General features: G+C 45.4%; 1 protein-coding gene across 3 annotated transcripts in view; it reads left to right on the top strand.

Annotated features, from left to right (window-relative positions):
- The window catches only part of smad4a (SMAD family member 4a), a 169,609-nt gene that overhangs the window by 31,867 nt on the left and 112,966 nt on the right, over window positions 1-24,776 (top strand). For 2 of the 3 annotated variants that reach the window (XM_085974835.1, XM_085974820.1), the window contains exon 1: window positions 6,300-6,499. The exons of the other annotated variant lie outside the window; for it this stretch is intronic. The gene's annotated coding sequence lies outside the window, so the exon portion shown is untranslated. Of the gene's footprint in view, window positions 1-6,299; window positions 6,500-24,776 lie in introns of those variants that run through there. 3 annotated transcript variants of the gene reach the window in all.

Raw genomic sequence — 24,776 nt, 5'->3', positions numbered from 1 at the left:
TGGGCGAGGCGCTAAGGCAGGGGGCGACAATTAATTTTGCAGATCAGGCGCATGCTCACTGATGTCACGATGTGCTTGGCGCTGAGGTTCCCGGTGGTAACTCGTACCGGCGGCGCTACAGGGGGTGGGGGGCCGGATTTGGCATGCGTCACTGGATTCGCCTCGCCCCGGCGCTACTGCATCAGCGCCCCCGCCAGGCGCTAACTGGAGGCGCTAATCAACTGAATTTTTCGCCCTATGTTCCTCCAACTCTGGCCTCTTGTGCACTCCCCACTTCCTTCGATCTACCATTGGCGGCTATGCCTTCCATCTCTGTAGGGAAGATGTTGCTGACATCGGTTCTAAATTCGCCTTTTACTAGTTTGAATCTATGTCTTTCGTCCCACTCATCATTTAATTTGAAGTAATTTTTTTGGACCTACCTCTTCCATACCATTTACTATCTTGTATATTTTTAAGATCAACTCTCAGTGGCCTCTTTTTGAGGCTGAATTGCTCAAGTCTCACCGGTACTTCCTTACTGGTGGAGAGAAATGTAGAATGCTAAAGAGAAAAGACAAGGAAGCAGTGCAAGAAAGTGATTGGGGTAAGGATAACCAGATTGTGTTAGGAAGGGATAGAGCATACAAAGGAATGCACTAACAAATAGGGTCCGGATAAGAAAAAATGGTGGTAAGATCTAGCGCCATAGTACAAAAAAATGTTAAGATGTCTAAAAATGTTAAAAAGACAAATCTAAAGGCACTGTAGCTGAATGCACGAAGCATTCATAATAAGGTAGACGAATTAACAGTGCAAATAGATGTAAACGGATACGATATAATTGCGATTACAGAGACATGGCTGCAGGGTGACCAAGACTGGGAACTGAATATCCAAGGATATTCGATGTTTAGGAAAGACGGGCAAAAAGGGAAAGGAGGTGGGGTGGCGTTGTTAGTAAAGGATGAAATCAGAGCAATAGTGAGAAAGGATAAAGATAAAGATGTAGAATCAGTCTGGGTGGAGCTAAGAAGCACCAAGGGGCCAAAAACATTGGTGGGAGTTGTCTATAGGCCTTCAAACAGTAGTGGTAATGTAGGGGATGGCATCGAACAGGAAATTAGAGATGCATGTAACAAGGGTACTACAGTAATCATGGGTGACTTTAATCTACATATAGACTGGCCAAACCAAATTAGCAATAATACTGTGGAGGATGAATACCTGGAGTTTGTACGAGATGGTTTTTTAGACCAGTATGTTGAGAAGCCAATTAGGGAACAGGCTATCCTAGATTGGGTATTGTGCAATGAGAAGGGGTTAATTAATAATCTTGTTGTGCGGGGTCCTTTAGGGAAGAGTGACCATAACATGATAGAATTCTTCATTTAAGATGGAAAGTGAAGAAGTCCAATCCGAAACTAGGGTCCTAAATCTAAACAAAGGAAACTACGAAGGTAAGAGTGGTGAGTTGGCTATGATAGATTGGGGAGCTTCATTAAAAGGTGGATAGGCAATGGCTAACATTTAAGGAATGAATGCATGCATGAATTGCAACAGTTATACATTCCTGTCTGGCACAAAAAACACAAAAGGAATAGTGGCCCAACCATGGCTAACAAAAGAAATTAAGGATAGTATTAGATCTAAAGAGGAGTCATATAAAGTTGCCAGAAAAAGTAGCAAGCCTGAGGATTGGGAGCAGTTTAGAATCCAGCAAAAAAGGGACCAAGAGATTGATTAAGAGGGGAAAAATAAAGTATTGGAGTAAACTTGCAAGGAACATAAAAGCAGACTGTAAAAGCTTCTACAAGTATGTAAAAAGAAAAAGAGTGAAGACAAATGTAGGTCCCTTACAGTCAGAAATGGGAGAATTTATAATAGGCAACAAGGAAATGGCAGAGCAATTAAACAAATACTTTGGTTCTGTCTTCACGGTAGAAGACACAAATAACTTCCCAGAAATGCTAGGGAACCAAGGGTCTAGTGAGAAGGAGGAATTAAAGGAAATTAGTATTAGTAAAAAAATAGTGCTGGAGAAATTAATGGGACTGAAAGCTGATAAATCCCCAGGGCCTGATGATCTGCATCCCAGAGTACTAAAAGAGGTAGCCATGGAAATAGTGGATGCATTGGTTGTCATCATCTAAAATTCTATAGATTTTTGCAACAGTTCCTGCAGATTGGAGGGTGGCAAATGTAACCCCACTATTTAAAAAAGGAGGGAGAGAGAAAACACAGAACTACAGACCGGTTAGCCTAACATCAGTAGTAGGGAAAATGCGAGAGTATTATAAAGGATGTGATAACAGGACACTTAGAAAATATCAATGGGATTAGACAAAGTCAACATGGATTTATGAAAGGGAAATCGTGTTTGACAAACCTACTGGAATTTTTTGAGGATGTAACTGGTAGAATAGATAAGGGAGAACCAGTGGATGTAGTGTATTTGGATTTTCAGAAGGCCTTTGATAAAGTCCCACATAAGAGGTTAGTGTGCAAAATTAAAGCACATGGGATTGGGGGTAATATACTGGCATGGATTGAAAATTGGTTAACAGACAGGAAACAGAGTAGGAAAAAATGGGTCTTTTTCAGGGTGGCACGTGGTGACTAATGGGGTATTGCAGGGATCAGTGCTTGGGCCCCAGCTATTCATTATATATCAATGATTTGGATGTGGGAACCAAATGTAATATTTCCAAGTTTGCTGACGACACGAAACTAGGTGGGATTGTGAGTTGAGGAGGATGCAAAATGGCTTCAAGGCGATTTAGACAAGTTGAGTGAGTGGGCAAATACATGGCAGATGCAATATAATGTGGATAAATGTGAAGTTATCCACTTCAGTAGGAAAAACAGAAAGACAGTATTGTGTGCAGTTTTGGTCGCCTTATCTGAGGAAGGATGTTCTTGCCATGGAGTTCAGCGAAGATTCACCAGGCTGATACCTGGGATGGCAGGAATGACGTATGAGGAGAGATTTGGTCGATTGGGCTTGTACTCACTGGAGTTTAGAAGAATCAGAGGGGATCTCATTGAAACTTATAAAATTCTGACAGGACTGGACAGACTAGATGCAGGAAGGATGTTCCCGATGGTCGGAGAGTCCAGAACCAGGGGTCACAGTCTAAGGATAACGGGTAGGCCATTTAGGACAGAAATGAGGAGGAATTTCTTCACTCAGAGAGTGGTGAACCTGTGGAATTCTCTACCACAGAAGGCAGTAGAGGCCAATTCATTAAATATATTTAAGAAGGAGTTGGATATATTTCTTGAGGCTAAAGGGATCAAGGGATATGGGGAGAAAGCAGGGACCGGGTACTGAATTTGGATGATCAGCCATGATCGCATTGAATGGCGGAGCAGGCTCGAGGGGCCGAATGGCCTACTCCTGCTCCTATCTTCTATGTATCTATGTATTTAAATGGTGATAGATTGGGAAATGTTGATGTACAGAGGGACCTGGGTGTCCTTGTACACCAGTCACTGAAAGCAAACATGCAGGTGCAGCAAGCAGTTAGGAAGGCAAATGGTATGTTGGCCTTCATTGCAAGAAGAATTGAGTACAGGAGCAAGGATGTCTTGCTACATTTGTACAGGGCCTTGGTGAGACCACACCTGGAGTACTGTGTGCAGTTTTGGTCTCCTTACCTAAGAAAGGATATACTTGCCGTAGAGGGAGTGCAGCGAAGGTTCACCAGACTGATTCCTGGGATGGCAGTACTGTCATATGAGGAGAAATTGGGTCGACTAGGCCTGTATTCACTCGAGTTTAGAAGAATGACAGGGGATCTCATTGAAACGTATAAAGTTCTGACAGGGCTAGACAAATTGGATGCAGGGAGGATGTTTCCCCTGGCTGGAGGGTCTAGAACAAGGGGTCACAGTCTCAGGATACGGGGTAGGACATTTTGGACTGAGATGAGGAGAAATTCCTTCACTGAGGGTGGTGAACCTGTGGAATTCTCTACCACTGAAGGCTGTGGAGGCCCAGTCACTGAATATATTTAAGAAGGAGATGCATAGAATTTCTAGACACAAAAGGCATCAAGGGGTATGGGGAGAGCGTGGGAAAATGGTATTGAGATAAAGGATCAGCCATGATATTGAATGGTGGAGCAGGCTCGAAGGGTCGAATGGCCTACTCCTGTTCCTATTTTTCTATGTTTCTAAGTTTTTAATAAAAATGTACCTGTTTTGCCATTTTTTAAAATAGGCACCTCAAAAGTCTGATTCCCCCCGTGTTCAGCACTTTATAATGACCAAAATGCTTCACAAATCTCATCTCCCTCGTAGTTCTCTGGGCTAAAGATCATTTATCTCTGCTGATTTTACTGGATCATTGATTTCTTTTTCTAAAAGGGCATATTTTTCCAAAAGGAGACATTTGTTTTAATGATAAATTCAATAAAAATACTTTTCTCCCTTTGACAATGCAATGGAATTTTACGCCCTCATCTCTATGGGAAATTGGGAAGATGAGAGAAGAATGGGACCCATAAATGTTAATGGCTCAGATTACATGTCCTCGAATACTATTCTTTACATGATGTATCATGTATCTCGTACTTCTCGACCTGTCTGCAGCCTTTGACATGGTTGACCACTCCATCCTCCTCCAATGCCTCTCCACCATTGTCCAGCTGGGTGCGATTGCACTCACCTGGTTGCATTCTTATCTATCTAATCATAGCCAAAGATTCACCTGCAATGGCTTCTCTTCCTGGTCCTGCATAATTACCTCTGGTGTCCCCCAAGGATCTATCCTTGGCCCCCTCCTATTTCTCATCTACATGCTGCCCCTTAACGACATCATCCGAAAACACCGCGTCAGTTTCGACCTATACGTTGATGACACCCAGCTCTACCTCACCACCACTTCTCTCGACCCCCCCACTGTCTCTAAATTGTCAGACATCCAGTACTGGATGAGTAGAAATTTTCTCCAACTAAATATTGGGAAGATCAAAACCATTGTCTTCAGTCCCTGCCACAAACTCCGTTCCCTAGCCACCAACTCCATCCCTCTCCCTAGCATTTGTTTGAGGCTGAACCAGACTGTTCACAACCTTTGCTGTCATATTTGACCCTGAAATGAGCTTCTGGCCACATATCCAGGCCATAACCAAGACCACCCATTCCCACCTCTAACATCGTCTGACACTGCCCCTGCCTCAGTTCATCTGCTGCTGAAACCCTCATCCATGTCTTTGTTACCTCTAGACTTGACTATTCCAATGCACTCCTGGCTGACTTCCCACGTTCTACCCTACGTAAACTTGAGGTCATCCACACTTCTGCTGCCTGCGTTCTAACTCGCACCAAGTCCTGTTCACTCATCACCCCTGTGCTCGCAGACCTACGTTGGCTCCTGGTTAAGCACCGCCTTGATTTTAAAATTTTCATCATTGTTTTAAAATCCCTCCATGACCTCTCCCCTCCATATCTCTGTAATCTCCTCCCGCCCCAAGATGTCTGCGTTCCTCTAATTCTGGCCTCTTGAGCATCCCTTAAGCAACCATTGGTGGCCGTACCTTCACCTAAGCTCTGGAATTCCCTCCCTAATCCTCTGCCTAATTTAAGATGATCACAGAAAGAATTAAAGGAGGTTGGGGGGGGGGGAAAGTTTATCTACAGAGGGTGGTTAGAATGTGGAATTTGCTGCCAGCAATTGAAACAATACAAAATTCTTACAGGGCTTGACAGGGTAGATGCAGGGAGGATGTTTCCCCTGGCTGGGGAGTCTAGAACCAGGGGTCACAGTCTCAGAATAAGGGGTCAGCCATTTAGGACTGAGATGAGAAATTTCTTCATTCAGAAGATGGTGAATCTTTGGAATTCCCTACCCCAGAGGGCTGTGGAGGCTCAGTCGTTGAGTATATTCAAGACAGAGATTGATAGATTTTTGGATATTAAGGGAATCAAGGGATATGGGGCTAGTGCAGAAAAGTGGAGTTGAGGTAGAAGATCAGCTGTGATCTTATTGAATGGCGGAGCAGGCTCGAGGGGCCGAATGGCCTACTCCTGCGCCGAATTCTTATGTAGAAACTGGTCAAAACAGGGACCATAAATTATTTTGAAAGGAAATAAAATGAGAAGCAAGCAGGAGGGTGGGATCAGTGTAGGTAGCTCATGCGGATGAGAACATTTGCACAGAGTTGATGGGCTTGTTTTTGCGGTGTGAATGTATTCTGCATTACTTGCAAGCAGCAGGCAAATCCTGCGATAGAAGATTCACGAGTTCGTTGGCAACAGGACTCCCCACCATCCCCCGAAACAAAAAAAAACTATACACAGCACAGAGCGCATGCGTCGGCTGAGCCGCCATGTTGTGTCCTTAAAGGAAAAAAGCTGGCGGACTGGGGCCTGAAAGAGCGAGAGAGGAATAAAACTACAGCAGCCGGGGCCCGAAACCCCCGTGCCGATGCGGCTTGTAGATTCCAGGGGTGCGGGGCGATAAATCCCAAGCCCACAACTACCTCCCCACTTTGCAGTTCGGAAAAGATCGAGGGTAAGCGACGCCGCTCCGGCCCGGAAAACTTTCCGCTGAGCTCCGGGGAGGGAAGGCGGGGGCCCCGAGGCCCAGATTAGGCCTCGAGACATTTCATTAAAAATACTCAATCTGCATGTACTTTTATCCTTTAATGTCTCTGCATGCACGTTAACTGAAGCGCAGTTGTGATTTAAAAAAAAAACCAAAACATTTTTATTTATTCTTGATTTCAGTTCTTTTAAAAACTTGAGTATTTTTTAATGAAATGTCTCGAGGTCTAACCTGGGCCTCGGGACCCCTGCCTTCCCTCCCCGGAGCTCAGCGGACAGAAAACAGAGAGTAGGAATAAACAGGTCATTTTCGGGTTGGCAGGCTGTAACTAGTGGGGTACCGCAAGGATCAGTGCTTGGGCCTCAGCTTTTTACAATCTACATTTATGATACAAAGCTGGGTAGGAATGTAAGTTGTGAGGAGGGTGCAAAGAGGCTTCAAGGGGATACAGACAGGTTAAGTGAGTGGGCAAGAACATGGCAAATGGAATATAATGTGGAGAAATGTGAAGTTATCCACTTTGGTAGGAAAAATAGAAAAGCAGAGTTTTTTTTAAATGGTGCGAGATTGGGAAATGTTGGTGTTCAGAGGGTGTCCTTGTACACGAATCACTGAAAGTTAACATGCAGGTACAGCAAGTAATTAAGAAAGCAAATGGTATGTTGGCCTTTATTACAAGAGGATTTGAGTATAAGAGTAAAGATGTCTTGCAATTATATAGGGCCCTGGTGAGACCACACCTGGAGTATTGTGTACAGTTTTGGTCTCCTTACCTAAGGAAGGATATACTTGCCATAGAGGGAGTGCAACGAAGGTTCACCAGACTGATTCCTGGGATGGAGGGATTGACCTGAGGAGAGATTGAGTAGACTAGGCCTATATTCTCTAGAGTTTAGAAGAATGAGAAATGATCTCATTGAAACATACAAAATTCTCACAGGGCTTGACAGGAGGCTGTTTCCACTGGCTGGAGAGTCTAGAACCAGGGGTCACAGTCTCAGAATAAGGGGTTGGCCATTTAGGACTGAGATGAGAAATTTCTTCACTCAGAGGGTGGTGAATCTTTGGAATTTTCTATCCCAGAGGGCTGTGGAGGCTCAGTCGTTGAGTATATTCAAGACAGAGATCAAAAGATTTTTGGATATTAAGGGAATCAAGGGACATGGGGATAGTGCAGGAAAGTGGAGTTGAGGTCGAAGATCAGCCGTGATCTTATTGAATGGCGGAGCAGGCTCGAGGGGCCGAATGGCCTCCTCCTGCTCCTATTTCTTATGTTAAAGGGGAGTCTTGGCGCCGTAACCATGAGACCGGGGGGAGGGCATTTCCTGTTCTACACCAACAATCTAATTTTAAAAAGATCTTAAGTCCCACACTTGATTTAAAAAAAAAATTCTTCGTTTGAAGTGTTTAACTCTGGCTGCTGGGAAGTAGCAAAGGTTTTGAATGTTGAATTAAAGCTTTCTAATTAGTTACAGTAAAGTCTCTTCAGATTGAATAGTTGGACTGTTTTTTGTGTTTCTGGGCTCTTATTCTCTTCTCTCTTTCCCCCCCACCCTCTCCCCCCCCCCCCCGCCACCATTGTGTAGCAAGAATAATCTTTGTTGTGTAGAAAATGTTGAGGGCTCATTTATGTTTGCTGTATGGGAATCTAAAACGTTGATAGTATTTAAAGGTTGTATAATCCCTGCGTTGTAAACATTGATCTCATTTAAAAAATGCAAATAAGTGTTATGTATGGAGCATAATAATTCAGCTTTTTTGTATGATTTGGCAAATAGCTGATCACATTCCTAACTGTTTTTGGCATAAAACAATGATCAGAAAGGGAAGTTCAGTCCATCAAAACCCATCCATCTGGTGCACAATGCTCCTTTCATAATGTCTAGCCTCCTCTTAAACACCCCCTTAAATTTTAGCCTCTGCTGCCTCATCTAACAGATAATTCCAAAAGCGTATCACTTGAGTAGAGAAGCTATACCCAAGATGCTTTAACACCTTTTCACTGATTTAAATTTATAACTTCTGCTCTTGTATCCTGTCTGAATTTAAAGTATTTTTTGCTTATCCTGCCTACACTATTAAATGTTTCAAATTGTGTCGTCATAAAATCTGCATTTTGGTCGGCAGTGCACAAACAGACACGTACCCGCTGAAACATCCTAACTCATCTTTCTAGACTGTAGAGCTTAGCTTCTCTAATTTGTGTCAGTCTGTTTACTCTCCCATATTAGCGTATGGACCCGAATGGAACAGAATTTCAGGAAAATCGCTGTAAATTTATACTGTATTCTGTTTTCTGTCCTAGAATTCCCATTGCCTCTAACAGCTTTATGCCATCGGAAGTGCTAAGCCATTCCCAATTCTGCTTTCCATGTGTTTTCTCGCTGCCAATTGGATCCCTGTTTTTGTTTTATACCAATGCACATTTAGTAATCCAGTGTGCAGTACTTTATATTTATCATGATCTAGAAGTATTTTTCTGTGTACTGTCTGTTGCTCTCCCAATTTTAGTGCAAGCTTAATTAGATTTGATGTCAGTTATCAGTGTACATTAGCAACAACAGGAGTCCAAACATTGACCCTGTTTTGATACTCTTCTCATGAGAACTGTCGGTTTGCCATTTTTTAAAAACTAATCTTCGATACCGTGCCATAGTCTACTCTGGATTCCTGTGGCTTCGTGTTTAATTGGGAGTCTTGTGGGAATTTGTCTGGCAGTGTCCAAGTCTATGAAGTTTGTCAAGGAGGATCTTCCCCTTCTAAATCTGTACTGATGTCTCTTAAGTAATATCTGGATAAGTATGTTTCTGAGCCTACCTCAAAGCTGTTGTTATACTGTGCTAAGATCTGCTAGTGATGTTGGTTCCCAATGTCTGGGTCTCTGTAGCTGGCTGGAACCGAAAGTAAATTCTCCAGGATTTGCTAAGGCCGGTGGCTGGGAAGACTGTGGCACTTAGTACTGAATATGGTGGAAGAGCTGGTGTTTTGGACATGTTGCAGTTTATGCAGGGTTGAACTTGGGATGCTGGTAAGAAAAACGTTTGTGTAGTCTGGAGATGACAAAGGCATGGATAAAGACTGTGGTGGGAATAAGGTGAGTGTAGGATTGTTGCAGGGATGGAAGTAGACAGTTTTGTTGGTGGTTAGCATGTGGGGTTTAAACCCCCCCCCCCCCCCCCCACTCAAGGTCAAGCAGGATGATTATGCTGAGTTGGTGCACTTTAGGCTCAACCTGAGTGAGCAAGTGGGGAGGGGGATGGAATTTTGGGTTAGGGTAGATTTTTTTTATTGATGGAATCCGAATAGTTTTGGCAATGTTAAGTTGAAGAACGCTTTTGCTCACCCGCGTTTTGATTTTGGACAGCACAATGGACGATCGGCAGGATGTTATTTTTAGCTGTGTGAAAAGTACGTAGGTTTAAATAAGTTATGAATACCCTTTTGATGAAAATCACTGGGATTAAATCAGGAGACAAAGCAAACGCGTATCCAACAGCCAATGGAAATTCAGTGAGTACTGCACTAATACGTAGACTTTCTTCGAATGCTTGTCCTCCCTGACCCTACTTTCTGCCAAGTCTCTGCGCGTTCTTTCTGTGCTGGAAGAAAGCTGGAGGCAGAGTTGGAGAATAAAGAGCCCACAAAGTTGGAACAGTGCATCAGGGACTCGTGAGCAGAGAGGTCAAACTGCATCAGAGCCTCAATCTGGAATCTAAACTGGCCATTTTAGTGACCATCTGCAGGAATGCAAATCATAAGTTAGAAATTATGTTACTTTATAAGTACAGCAACAACAACTTGCACTTCTATAGCACCTTTTTAACATAGCAAAAATGACACAAGGCGCTTCTGTCTTTCACACGAGACGTTAAACCGAGGCCCCGTCTGCCCACTCCGGTGGATGTAAAAGATCCTATTGCACCATTCGAAGAAGAGCAGGGGAATTCTCCCAGTGTCATGGCCAATCCTTATCCCTCAACCAACATTACTAAAAAAAAAATAGATTATCTGGTCATTATCTCATTGCTGTTTGTGCCAATTGGCTGCTGCATTTCCGACATTACAACAGTAGCTACAGTTCAAATGTACTTCGTTCGCTGTAAAGTGCTTTGGGACATCCTGAGGTTGTGAACTATATCAATGTTCGTCAGTTCGTTCGTAATCAAACAAAAATTGACAGCAAGCCAAAGGAGGGGGGGGGCGGGGTTGCGTGTTAGAAGCCAGAGTTGGAGGAACACTGAGTTCTCAGAGGGTTGCAGGGCTGGAGGAGGTTACAGAGATGGGGAGTTGCAAGGCCATGAATGGATTTGAACATGTGGATGAGAATTTTAAATTTGAGGCATTGGCGGATCAGGAGCCCATGTTGGTCAACGAGCACCGGATGAAGGGAGAATGGGACTTGATGCGATTTAGGATATGGGCAGCAGAGTTTTGGATGAGCTCAAGTTTATGGATTCAAGTCTGGGACAGGGGCAGGAGAATAAGAAGCCAGAGGATTGTGTTGGGGTCGGGATTTGTAGCCGAGAGGGGAGAAACGAAAACGTGGCATGGCATGGCATGGGTGATGGAAGGGGAAGTGACTGGGCCCATAAGGGGTTAAGTGGGAAGGGAAAAAAGGAGTGATAGTAGTAATGGGTTTGGGTTTTGCTGGGCAGCAAAAATGAGCACGCGAATGGAGACAAAAAATTCGGGTGAATACAGAAGGATGGAAAAGATTAAGATATTCTTTAATATCCTCATAGATATAGAATCATAGAAACTTGCAGCACAGAAGGAGGCCATTCGGCCTGTCGTGCCTGTGTGTGGCTCTTTGAAAGACCAGTCGTGCTTAGTCCCACACCCCCGCTTTTTGCCCGGAACCCTGTTCCTCATCCTCAAGTACCTGTCCAACTCCCTTTTAAAATTATTTATGGAATTTGCTTCCACCATCTTTTCAGGTAGAGCGTTCCAGATCACGACAACTCTGAGTGAAAAAAATTCTCATCATCTCCCCTCTAGATTTTTTGCCAACGATTTTAAATCTATGACATCAAGTTAATGACTCACTTGCCAGAGGGAATAGTTTTTCTCTACGCTATCAAAACCTAGCATCATCTTGAAAACGTCTAGGCCACCTCCTTAACCTTCTCTGTTCCAAGGAGAACAGTCCTAACTTTTCCAACCTCTCCTCATAACGGAAGTCCTTCATCCCTGGCAACATCCTGGTGAACCTCTTCTGTTCTTTTCTAAGGCCTTTACAGGCTATTTAAAGTTCAAGACACTAGTTTGAGACACATGCTATGATCACTCTTCCCTAGAGGATCCTTTACTATGAGATCATTAATTAACCCTGTCTCATTACACAATACCAGATTTAAATTAGCCCGCTCCCTGGTTGGTTCCACAACGTATTGTTCTAAGAAAACATCCCGAATACACTCTCTGAACTCGTCCTCCAGGTTACCTTTGCCAATTTGATTTGTCCAATCTATATGAAGATTAAAATCGCCCATGATTATTGCAGTATCTTTCTTACAAGCCTCCATTATTTCTTGATTTATACAACAGTGTAGCTACTGTTAGGGGGCTTATAGACCACTCCCACCAGTGACTTCTTTCCCTTATTATTTCTTATCTCCACCCAAACTGATTCTACATCTTGATCTTCTGAACTAATATCATTTCTCACTACTGCACTGATCTCATCCTTTATTAACAGAGCTACCCTACCTCCTTTTCCTTTCTGCCTATCCTTCCGAAATGTCAAATACCCCTGAATAATCAGTTCCCAGCCTTGGTCACCTTTCAACCAAGTCTCTGTAATGGCTATCAGATCATACCCATTCATTTCTATTTGTGCCGTCAACTCGTCTATCTTGTTACGAATGCTGCGTGCATTCCGATAAAGAGCTTTTAATTTTGTCTTTATACCATTTTTCCCTACTCTGACTCTACTTTCTGGTGCACTCTTATATTTATATGCTCTGTCCCTTCCTGTCACTCTGGTTATCATTACTCCTACTGCTACCCTGCACTATTGCCTTCTCTTTTCTCTCTGACTTTTTTGATTTCCCCTCACTTGAATCCTCCCACTATTTAGTTTACAGCCCTAGTTATTCGATTTGCCAGGACACTGGTCCCAGGATGGTTCAAGTGAAGTCCGTTCCAACGGAACAGCTCCCTCAGTGCCAGTGCCCCATGAATCGAAACCCATTTCTCCCACACCAATCTTTGAGCCACACATTCATCTCTCTGATCTTATTTACCCTATGCCAATTTGCTCGTGGCTCAGGTAGTAATCCAGAGATTATTACCTTTGTGGTTCTGCTTTTTAATTTAGCCCCTAGCTACTCATACTCCCTCAGCAGAACCTCTTTCTTTGTCCTGCCAATGTCGTTGGTACCTACGTGGACCACGACAACTGGATCTTTCCTCTCCCTCTCCAAGTTCCTCTCCAGCCCAGAGGAGATGTTCTTAACCCTGGCACTGGGCAGGCAACACAGCCTTCGGGACTCACGCTCTCGGCTGCAGAGAACAGTACCTATTCCCCTAACTATACTGTCCCCTATCACGACTACATTTCATTTTACGCCCCCAGCTTGAATGGCCCCCTGTACCACGGTGCTGTGGTCAGTTTGCTCATCCTCCCTGCAGTCCCTGCTCTCGTCCACACAGGGAGCAAGAACCTCATATCTGTTGGACAAGTGCAAGGGCTGAGGCTTCTCCAAAGCTACCTTCTGGATCCCTATACCTGCCTCACTCGTAGTCACACCCCCCTGTCCCTGACAACGGACCAAATTTGAAGTACTTAACCTAAGGGGTGTGACTTCCTCCTGGAACAGTGTCCAGGTAACTCTCCCACTCCCTGATGTATTGCAGTGTCCGAAGCTCGGACTCCAGCTCATCAACTCTGAGCTGAAGTTTCTCGAGCTGCCAACACTTACCACAGATGTGGTCACCGTAGATCACACTGGTGTCCACCAGCTCCGACATGCTACAGCTGCAACACATCACCTGCTCTGCCATCTCTATTGTAATTTATTTAACTAATTAGGTTTTCAAATTTTGAAATATCAGTTATCTATGTATAGTTTTTAATCTGTAATCATGGATCTTAATTTAAACTAATGTCCAAGTTTAGAAAAAAAGAGAAATACTCACCAACCAATCACTTACCTGCTTTCCTGTGACGTCACACTTTGCCCCCCCACCCCCCCATATCACAGGTCCGTTCGCTCTGCTCCCAGCGAGCTCCCGCTCTAGGCGCTGGTCTCCGGTGCCTCTTCTTAGGTTCGCTGCTGCTCTCGCTTTGGGCGCTGGTCTCGGGCGCTCTTTTTTATTATAATTTGTAGTCTGCTGTTCCTAACAAAATGGTTTATCCTTGTCTAGAATTTACAATAAAAAAATTAGGTATTTATAAACAGTTTCAGGAGCTAAACTGCATACAAAACATTAATTTCATGTATTTTGTTTAATTCTTGTAACTAGGAAGCATCACAAATTTTATCTGAAATGAGTTTTCATTACTTGTGGATAGGCTGCTATTGCCAAATTGTTGGAATATGGAATAGAAGTGCTCACTGACGTACATTGACTCCCAGTCCGGCAACGCCTTGATTTAAAAATTCTCATCTTTGTGTTCAAATCCCTCCATTGCGTTGCCCCTTTCTATCTCTCTAACCTCCTTCAGCCCTACAACTCACCGAGATCTCTGCACTCCTTTAATTCTGGCCTCTTGTGCATCCCCGATTTTCATCGATCCAGTATTGCTGGCTGTGCCTTCAACTGCTCAGGCCCTAAGCTCTGGAATTTCCCCCATAACTTCTCCGTGCCTCTAACTGTCTTTCCTCCTTTAAGACACTCCTTAAAGCGTACCTCTTTGACCAAGCTTTTGGTCACCTGTCCGAATATCTTTATGTGGCTTGATGTCAAATTTTGTCTGATAAAGGTCCTGTGAAGCGCCTTGGGACGTTTTATTGCATCAAAGGTGCTATGCAAATACAATTTATTGTTGTGATGAATAAACTACAAGCCAAAAAACTTAATTTTACTGCACTAATGCAAGTTATTGTTGATTTCTTGCTGGAGGTGGGTGGAGAAATTGGAGCCAATCACTGATTCATTACTGAGGGAAAATGTATGAGTGAGGGATTTATGGGTCAAATAAACCAGTGGTATTGTTTGTACCACAGAAGGCAGTTGAGGCCAATTCATTAAATATATTCAAGAAGGAGTTAGATATATTTCTTAAGGCTAAAGAGATCAAGGGATATGGGGAGAAGGCAGGGACAGGGTACTGAGTTTGGATGATCAGCCATGATCTCATTGAATGGCGGAGCAGGCTCGAGGGGCCGAATGGCCTACTCTTCCTATCTTCTATGTTTCTATGTAGGATAAACATGATTTCAGATCTCTATCAAAATAGATTATTTTAGTGAACTAAACTGTTGAGTGCTGGATAGGTTCATAGATGTGACAGGTTGACTCCACTGGTGACGGCCATGAATTGTCATTTGAATGAAGTAGTAATAGTGGTTAGAGCAATTTGAGCTGACCAATTAATACCATCACACAGCACTATAGTGTATTGGCTTAATCAAAAAAATATTTGACAAGAGTTGCTCACAAAATACTGCTTGTTCTACTCGGTGGGGAGATAGGGTTATCCTTGGCAAGGGAGAAGAAATTGGCTGATGAGTAGAACATTTCAGGTATTGGAGAAATTATGTCAGGGAGGGAGGAGTGTTGAGTGGGGTACAAACTGTTTGTTTCAAACGTGCATCCACAGCTTGATTCAGAAATTTGATACAAATGGATTAATTTTGTAGATTATACAAATTAAGCAGGCGATTCTGAGGAGGCAGCTTGGGAAGTACAAAATGAGTTGCAAAATATGTAAGTATATCACCAAAGGCAGATAAAATTTAATACAAGTTGAAGTGCTGCACATAGGGGGAATAAAATAGGCAACATACACATGGACATCATGAATAATGTCAAATTAGCTAAGGATGAAGTTGAGCGAGACCCAAGGCTCCTATTGAACTCTATGCTTACCATGTTCACCTACTGCAGAGCAGAAATCAGCCAAGCCAAAAGAATGCCGTACTTTGTAGCTGGAACAGAGTAATGGTGCGAAGAAGTTTTTCCCAAATTGTATGGTGCTCTGATCATACCATAGCTTGAGTGGTGCTGTGTCCAATTCTGGTGACTGACACACAAGGGAGATGTAGAGGTAGTGCATAAACGTGATCCCTACTATTGAGGTTTGAGGAAAAACTGGGATTTTCAGCCTTGAAAGGAGGCATTTGAAAAGTTATTTTATAGAGGTAAGTTAGTAAACAGTATGAAAAAGGTAATTTCAGAAAATTACTACAGATTAAGTTGTGAAAGTAGGACAAAGGAACACAAGTTCAAAGTATCAAAAGACATAGTAGGACTAACGTCATAGGGACAGAGGAATTGCTAGATGAAAAAAGACCACGGTCCATCTAGTTCCCCTTCTACCATCCTGGTGGTCACATGATGCAACAATAATAGAGTTGTTGACTAATCATGGCCATCAATCTCTATCCATTAGACTACAATAGACCAGAAATGAGGCAAAGAAACCCCCAGTGGTGGAAAGCTTTGGGAACAATGGGTCCAAAGTCACTTCTTCCCCTCAAGCATGCTACATTTACCTTGTGTCATGTCTAAAATTACTTAGAAATCTATCCCACTCTGAAGATTTGACCACATCCTTTAAGATTCTCCTTAAAATGTACTCCTTTGACCAAACTTTTAGTCATCCCTTCTAATATTACCTCCTTTGGCTTGGTGTTAATGTGATTACGCTTCTGTGACGTGCCTTGGGACTTTGTCATACTTTCAAGGTGCGATAAAAATGCAAGTTGATGTTGCCCAAATGTGATTTTAAATTCTCGGGGAATTAATTTTTGTTCTTTAGTTAGAGCTGTGCTAATGATTAAACAGTGATAGATATATAAATTTATATATGGAACTTATGAAGTTCACCTTTCTGTAGTACTGTGCACAATTCTGGTTACCCTATGATAAAAAGGATATAGAGGCACTGGAGAGGGTGCAAATGCAAGGTTATACCAATCGGGAAAGGATGAACAGGCTGGGTCTCTTTGTAATTCTATGTAGTATCTTATACTCTGAATGTTTACAGGGCTTGCCATGCATCCATATTTTACAATATTGTTGATTATAATATGCCATATTGTGGGTAGATTGTAGCACAAATAACATGTACCTGATGTTCTAGTCCCATGGAGTACCTTCACCACACGGACTGCAGCCTTCTCAAAGGCAGTTAGGGATGGGCAATAAATGCTGGCCTTGCCAGCGACGCCCACATCCCATAAACAAAGAAAAATAGGGATATGTATTAGGGTTGCAAAATTCTGGGAATTTTTAAAAGAGGAAACTTTCCATGGGAATTTTTGGGAATTTATGGGAATTTAGAGTTTTTTTGCACACTGATGGTTTTTGTCTCTGACCCTTATATTATCTTTGTCGTCAAAATAGACATACTGTTCCATACAAATAAAAACAGGCTTTCAAAACTTTATTTAGGTTATAATTTTGAACTTTATTGAACCCCCACAAAAAAGACCCATCTAAAATAAAATAAAAAGAGCGTCAGCTTATTTAGCCTGTAATTTGTCCTTATTTTGTCCCTTTGAGTCTTCTACTCACGAGTCTTCTACTCCTCATTGCTCCTCCTGATTCTCTGACTCTGGCTCTGACGTGTCCATTTCCTCCTCTGTGTCAGTGTCTAGCTGTGTGGTGGACACTTCTGTATCTGGCTCAATAAGTTGTAGGTTCGCCCGGATAGCCACCAGTTTCTCCACTCTTGTTAGTCAGCCTGTTGCGCACCTTTGTATGCGTATTCCCAAAAAGTGACCAGTTTCGTTCAGAGGCCGCTGATGAAGGTGGGATTTGGAGTATCACCGATGCAATAGGTGACAGGGCCTGAGATGCACAAAGTCCCTTCCACCAGGTATGTGCACTGATATGCTTGCATGATTCCCATATCCCATCCCCATTCCAAAGACCTTGCTTGGTAGAGAACTTTGCCAGACTTCCCAGAACTTTGCCCACATCCAGATTGAGATGGTGTGAGAGGGTAGAAATCACACTGTAAGCGCTGTTGATCTGTTCTCCAGAAAGTATTGGTCTCCCAACATGCTTTGGGTCCAGCATGTATGCTGCAGCATGAATCGGCTTGACACAAAATTCTTGACGCGTCTGTATGAATTAAACAATTGCCTTCTCCTCTGCTTTGAGCAGCAGGGATGTGGGTAGGGCAATGCTGATTTGTTCTTTTAAATCAGTAAAAAGCCTGAGAACATCTGACAAGACAGCGTCATCTCCTTCAATCTGAGCAATTGCAAATGCTACTGGTGAGAGTAGTTTAAGGCTGCTAACCACTCTCTCCCAAAACACATCATCCAGCAGTATTTTCTTGATGGTGGTTTCCATATCCCCAGACTGGGATATTGCCATTTCTTGCAGCGACTCCTTACCCTCCAGAAGGCTGTTGTACATTATGACAACACCACCCCATCTAGTGTTGTTGGGCAGCTTCAGTGTGGTGTTCTTGTTCTTTGTCATTTGCTTGGAGTTGTAGGTTGCTGCAACTACCTGTTTTCCCCTGACATACTTAACAACTTGCTTGGCTCTCTTGTACAGTGCTTCCATGGTTCTCAAACCCATGATGTCCTTGAGGAGCAGGTTAAACCCATGATGTCCTTGAGGAGCAGGTTAAGCCCATGAGCTGCGCACCCAATAGACGTAATATGAGGGTAGGCCTCCTCCACTTGAGCCCAAGCAGCCTTCATATTCGCAGCATTGTCAGTAACTACTGCAAAGACCTTTTGTGATCCAAGATCGTTGATGACCGCTTTCAGCTCATCAGCAATGTATGTGCCTGTTGTCCTTCGTGTCTGTGCTCTTGAAGAACACTGGGAGAGGAGTGGAGACGATGTAGTTTATGATGCCCTCCCCTCGTATATTTGACCACCCATCTGAGATAACTGCACCACAGTCTGCCATCGCTATCGTTTCTTTGAGCTTTCCTTGGACTCTGTTATACTCAGCCTCCAGCAAATAAGTAGACAAAGCATGTCTGGTGGGAGGACAGTATGCAGGGCGAATAACATTGAAAAATCTCTTCCAGTACACATTGGCTGTGAGCATGAGGGGTGAGCCTGTTGCATATACAGCTCGAGCAAGGCACTCATCTGCATTCTTCTGGCTATGGTTATCCATTGTATCAAAGAACCTTCCAAGTGGGCCAGGAGTTGCTGATGATAAGGAGCCTGATGCTGATTGAGAACCATCATCTTCTTGAATGGAAGCAGAGGAACTCTGGGCTGACTGCTGTGAGCTTTGAGTGAAGTTGTTGCATTTGGATAAATGCTGCTGCATCTTTGTGGCATTCTTTACATATGGCTTTCTACAGTGTTTGCACATGTACACAGTCTTTCCATCTTTAATGCCTGGGGTAAAATGCTTCCACACATCCAACAGTAAACGTGGCATTGTTCTATGCAGAGAAATAAAGGGCATTCATCTCTGTGTCGGACTGCGGTCGATCAGCACGATTGCAACAGGGTGAGTACATTTTTGCTGATGCTCCATGTGATGGAAGCATGACCTGTACACACACGACGCTACATCACCAATAGTGTATTATTTTGTATATTTTAAATTGAAGGACAACAGAGTTCAACAAGTAACTGGTTTATTTGGTATAAAGTCTGATTTACTTACTGCATCATCACAACATCAGCAGAAAACAAAATGACTTCCCTCAGGACCCCTAACCTGGATCTTAAAAAAACTATAGCAGTCTTACAGATGCCTGCAGGCCAATCACAATTCGATATGCAAATATTACAAATAGAGGGAGCTCATCCAACCAATCAGGACACATTTGTTCACAGTCACACACAAAACTTGTAATTATTAAAACAAGCCAAGTAAGAAGATAAACATATATTGATTAAGAAATTCCTTAATAATTAAGATTCCATCTCTGTTAGTAATTTTAAGAGAGGACCTGTGGGGGAAAAAAAGAAAGAAATACAAAAAAAACAATATTATGCTAGCATGTGCTTTTTTGGGCAAAATTCCCAAGCTAAACTTCCCGTGGAAAATTTCCGGAAATTTACCGGAAACTTTCCACCCCTTTGCAACCCTAATATGTATATTTATTTGTGTCTGTCTTGGAAAAACAATTTGGGGAGGGGACTGATTTCTAACCATGAGAATTTTGTCCAGTGCTTTTATTTTAGGCAGACTGTAACATTCAAATAAGGTAAATAAAAGTAATAGTAGGCCATTTTGCAAGAAAGAGTGATTAAAACATATTTTAAAGTTTAAAGCTATTGCAAAATAAAATATCCCAGGGACTTGCAAAATATCTAGACTGCTATTGCAATCCCACAAGCAAGCATATAACCTGGGGAGGAAGGGACAGATATCTTCTGTGCACGGCACACTTTCTCCTGTATTTTTCCAGATATTTTAATTTATGGTGGCAATAGTATACTATGGATTAGTAACGCTCCTCATTTTTCCTCGCTATTTTTGTATTTAGATCAATGTTCCTATTTAATACAAGTTTTCTTAAAATAACTGAATTATGTGGGAAGAATGAATTAATATTAGAAAAATTTGCTGGGGCCAGTATATGACACATTTAAAGCAACTGACCTCTTTGGGTTTGACTTTTTTGCTGTTTTAACTTTCTACATAGTACATACCCCATAGTGTTTCCCACATTACAACAGTGACTCCACTTCAAAAGTACTTCATTGGCTGTAAAGCGCTTTGAGACATCTGGTGGTCGTGCAAGTTGCTATATAAATGCAAGTCTTTTTTTAGTGTGTAATGCTAAAAGCTGTGCCACCAATTATGCAGCAGAGAAGGGGCTACACGAGTACCAAAGTCAGAAGATGCAAGATGTGATGTATAAAAAAAAAAGAGAAAGATTTGCATTTATATAGCGCCTTTCACGACCTCAGGACATCCCAAAGCAACTTTACAGCCAATGAAGTACTTTGGGGCTGGAGGAAGTTGTAGTGAAAAGGTGGAGCAAGTTCTGGGAGGGATTTGTAAACTGGAATGAGAATTTTGAATGCTTGGTGATGGGGATCCAGTGAAGACTGACGAGGATAGATGGATGGGAGCGTGGGACTTGGTAGGAATATAATGCGGATGGTGGAGTTCTGGATTAGTTGGGGTTTGTTGAGTGAGATGAGGCTGGTGAGGCGCGCATGAGAAAAGTCAATCGTGGAGATAACAGACATGGATGAGGGTTTCAGCGGCAGTGGGGATGAAGTAAAAGTAGGCAGTCTTGGTGAAAGACTGGATGTGGGTCTGGGTTGAGTGAAACAACACTGCAGTCTCATTCTTGAGTGAGCAACCAGGAAGGGGATGGAATTGGGTTGGGCCAAATCGATGGGTGCCTAAAGGCACTGTGTGGCTCGAGCTAAGAAGCCATTGAAGGAAATGTGTTGGCCATGATGGAATAAGTACGACTCAGAGCATGAAGGATGGTGCCACGAAAGTGGGCCGTGGAGGATGGAGTGACCAACCATATTGAAGGCGATATGGAGAGCTAGGAGGGATAACGTGCCATGGTGACAGTCACACAAAATATCATTGATAACTTTGACCAGAAAAGAAAGATTCAAACAAGATTGTTAAACAGAGTTGGGTAGCTATGATCTTCTCAAGAACCTTTAAAGGTGAAGGGGAACCTAGAGAAGGACAGTGTTTCGTTTCTGTGTAAGCTAAATACAATTTTTATCTGTTTTATGGATCATGGATAAGAACTCCTGTTATTAAGGAATAGAAAAAGAGAACTGATCAAAAGGTTGGATTAGAAAAGAGATTTAATTTTTTTTTACATTTATATCATAATCTTATTCTTATCTTACTTCTGTCTGTCATTCTGTCTGTCTGTCATCGCCTGTGCGTCTGTCGGGTATGCGCTCGAAAGTTACAGGGCGTACCTACGCGCGCGTTACCTCCAAAGAAAGCTTACGCTTCCGAGACGGTTTTAAGCGTATTTACGTTTCGGCCGGGCTAAAATCGCGCCCGCGGTAATCCCAAAAACCTTCAACGTTCCGCTCATTAGCACCTCATTATCCGCTCATTAGCGACAGAGTGACCTCGAGCTCGACCAATCGTACGCCGGGTTGCTGGCGTGTGCCGCCGGGCCAATCGGTGCGTGTGTGGCCGGGCCTTACCGTTCTGAACCGAGGTGAGTCGCCGCCATCTTGATTCCAAACTTTTCCTTTCTTTTTCCCGCTTTCTGCGTCTTTAAAAAAAAACGTTGCTTTTAAAACACATATTGTTTTAAAAAAAAATGATTTGGAAACGAATTAACTTATCTAATCTCATTAATTTTCCTACCTTTCCCCGTTTTTCCAGGTAGGCCTCGAAGCCTCGGCTTCTCCTTCGCACCCACGCCTGAGCTAGGCACCTCCCGGCCCCACTCGAAGGCTGGAGGGCCGAGCCTCAGCCCAGTGCCGCTAGGGTGCGTGCGCAGCAGGAGCTGAGACGCGGCGTCTCTCTCTGGCTCGGCCGGGGGGCGGGGCTTGCTGAGCGTCAAGCGTCACCCTGGCAACCGCCCCCCGGCCGTCTCGCACAGCCACAATTGGCGGTCTTCACCTCGGGCGGGGGGGGGGGGCGGGGCCGCGACCCTCTTGGGGGGGGGGCGGCCCCCGCCCTCCCTCCCCCGCGCCTCCCCTCCCCTTCCTCCCTCCGCCCGCCCTCCCTTCCCCCCCGCCCTCCCTTCCCCCCCCCGCCCTCCCTTCCCCCCCCCCCGCCCATCCCTTCCCCCCCCTTCCCCCCCCCCCCGCCCTCCCTTCCCCCCCCCACCCCCCCCCCCCCCCCAGTCGCGCGCTCTCTCTCTTCCAACAACAACATGCCCTCGAAAAAGCCTCGGCACCGCCGGGCACTTCAGCTAGTCTATCTATCTTATCTTCTATATATATAAAGCGGCTCTTCTGTCTGTCCCGATGTCTGTCTGTCTGTCCGTGTTCTATACGTTTGAAAGTTATAGAGCGTACCGACGCGCGCGTCGTCTCAAAAGAAAGCTTGCCATTCCGGACCGGTCATAGGCGTATTTACGTTTCGGCCGGACAAAAATCTCGCCCGCGGTATCCGAAAAACGTTCAGCGTTCCGCTCATTAGCATCTCATTAGCGACCGTGTGACGTCGAGGTCGACCAATCGTACGGCGGGTTCCTGGCGCGTGCCATCCTACAGTTGAGTGTCGAGTGACTCGACGATTGACCAATCCTACGCTTCGGTGACCTGACCGGTCGACCAATCGGTGCGTGTGTGGGCGGGCCTTATCCTTCTGAACCGAGGTGAGTGGCCGCCATCTTGATTTTTCACGATTTTTTCCCCACACTTTCAGTGTGTTAGGGAACTAAGGTAAATATTTGAATTATGTGTTAGGGAATTAATTAACAATTTATTTGAGTTTTATATTGTGTTTAGCAACCCCCCCCCCTCCTCCTCACCCTCGCGCAGGGGGGACTCGGGGCTGCTGTCCAGGCCCGCTGCAGGCAGGCCTGAAGCTCAAAAAATTTCTCTCTCTCGCTCTCTCCTCCTCTTCCCTCTCTCTCCTTCTCCTCTTCCCTCTCTCTCCTTCTCCTCTTCCCTCTCTCTCCTTCTCCTCTTCCCTCTCTGTCTCTACTTCCCCCTCTCAGGTTTGACGGTGTTGGGGCCGGAGCGCGGGATGGCCGCCCGAAGTGATCCGCTCGCTAACGGCCGCCAGCCCGCGGGGTTTCCCTGCCTACTCCCCGCGGGCCGCCTCGCGCCGCTGGCACTGACCGCGCATGCGCCGCCCGCCCGCGAGAGCCCGCTCTGGCTTTTTTTTAAACGGCTGTCCCCGATCTCAATCGGACACGGGAGTCTGCCAACCGGGTCCAAAGGCCTGCCTTGTTCACCAGCAGGTGCTACCGAGGTGAGTCCGGTCGGGCCTGGGGGGGGGAGAGGGGAGTGTGAGGGAGAGGGGGTTGGGGGGGGAGAGTGTGTGAGGGAGGGGGGGGGAGAGTGTGAGAGGGGGGGGGAGAGAGTGTGTGAGAGAGGGGGGGAGAGAGTGTGTGAGGGAGGGGGGGGAGAGAGTGTGTGAGGGAGGGGGGGAGAGAGTGTGAGGGAGGGGGGGGAGAGAGTGTGAGGGAGGGGGGGAGAGAGTGTGAGGGAGGGGGGGAGAGCGTGTGTGAGGGAGGGGGGGGAGAGCGTGTGTGAGGGAGGGGGGGGGAGAGAGTGTGTGAGGGAGGGGGGGGAGAGAGTGTGTGAGGGAGGGGGGGGGAGAGAGTGTGAGGGGGGGGAGAGTGTGTGAGGGAGGGGGGGAGAGAGTGTGTGAGGGAGGGGGGGAGAGAGTGTGTGAGGGGGGGAGAGAGTGTGAGGGAGAGGGGGGGGAGAGTGTGAGGGAGAGGGAGGGAGAGGGGGGGAGAGTGTGAGGGAGAGGGGGGGAGAGAGTGTGAGGGAGGGGGGGAGAGAGTGTGAGGGAGAGGGGGGGGAGAGAGTGAGGGAGAGGGGGGGGAGAGAGTGTGAGGGAGAGGGGGAGAGAGTGTGAGGGAGAGGGGGGGAGAGTGTGAGGGAGAGGGGGGGAGAGTGTGAGGGAGAGGGGGGGAGAGTGTGAGGGAGAGGGGGGGAGAGTGTGAGGGAGAGGGGGGGAGAGAGTGTGAGGGAGAGGGGGGGAGAGAGTGTGAGGGAGAGGGGGGGAGAGAGTGTGAGGGAGAGGGGGGGAGAGAGTGTGAGGGAGAGGGGGGGGAGAGAGTGTGAGGGAGAGGGGGGGAGAGAGTGAGGGAGAGGGGGGGAGAGAGTGTGAGGGAGAGGGGGGGGGGGAGAGAGTGTGAGGGAGAGGGGGGGGGAGAGTGTGAGGGAGAGGGGGGGGAGAGAGTGTGAGGGAGAGGGGGGGAGAGAGTGTGAGGGAGAGGGGGGGAGAGTGTGAGGGAGAGGGGGGGAGAGAGTGTGAGGGAGGGGGGGAGAGAGTGTGAGGGAGGGGGGGAAGAGTGTGAGGGAGGGGGGGAAGAGTGTGAGGGAGGGGGGGAGAGAGTGTGAGGGAGGGGGGGAGAGAGTGTGAGGGAGAGGGGGGGGGAGAGTGTGAGGGAGAGGGGGGGAGAGAGTGTGAGGGAGAGCGGGGAGAGAGTGTGAGGGAGAGCGGGGGAGAGAGTGAGGGAGAGCGGGGAGAGAGTGAGGGAGAGGGGGGGAGAGTGTGAGGG

The sequence above is a fragment of the Somniosus microcephalus genome, chromosome 2, assembly GCF_052327205.1.
Source record: "Somniosus microcephalus isolate GS21.2 chromosome 2, FLI_Smic_1.0, whole genome shotgun sequence".
In the NCBI taxonomy this organism is placed as follows: Eukaryota; Metazoa; Chordata; class Chondrichthyes; order Squaliformes; family Somniosidae; genus Somniosus; species Somniosus microcephalus.
The sequence above is the reverse complement of the archived record's forward strand: the minus strand, read 5'-3'. Positions and strand labels throughout refer to the sequence as shown.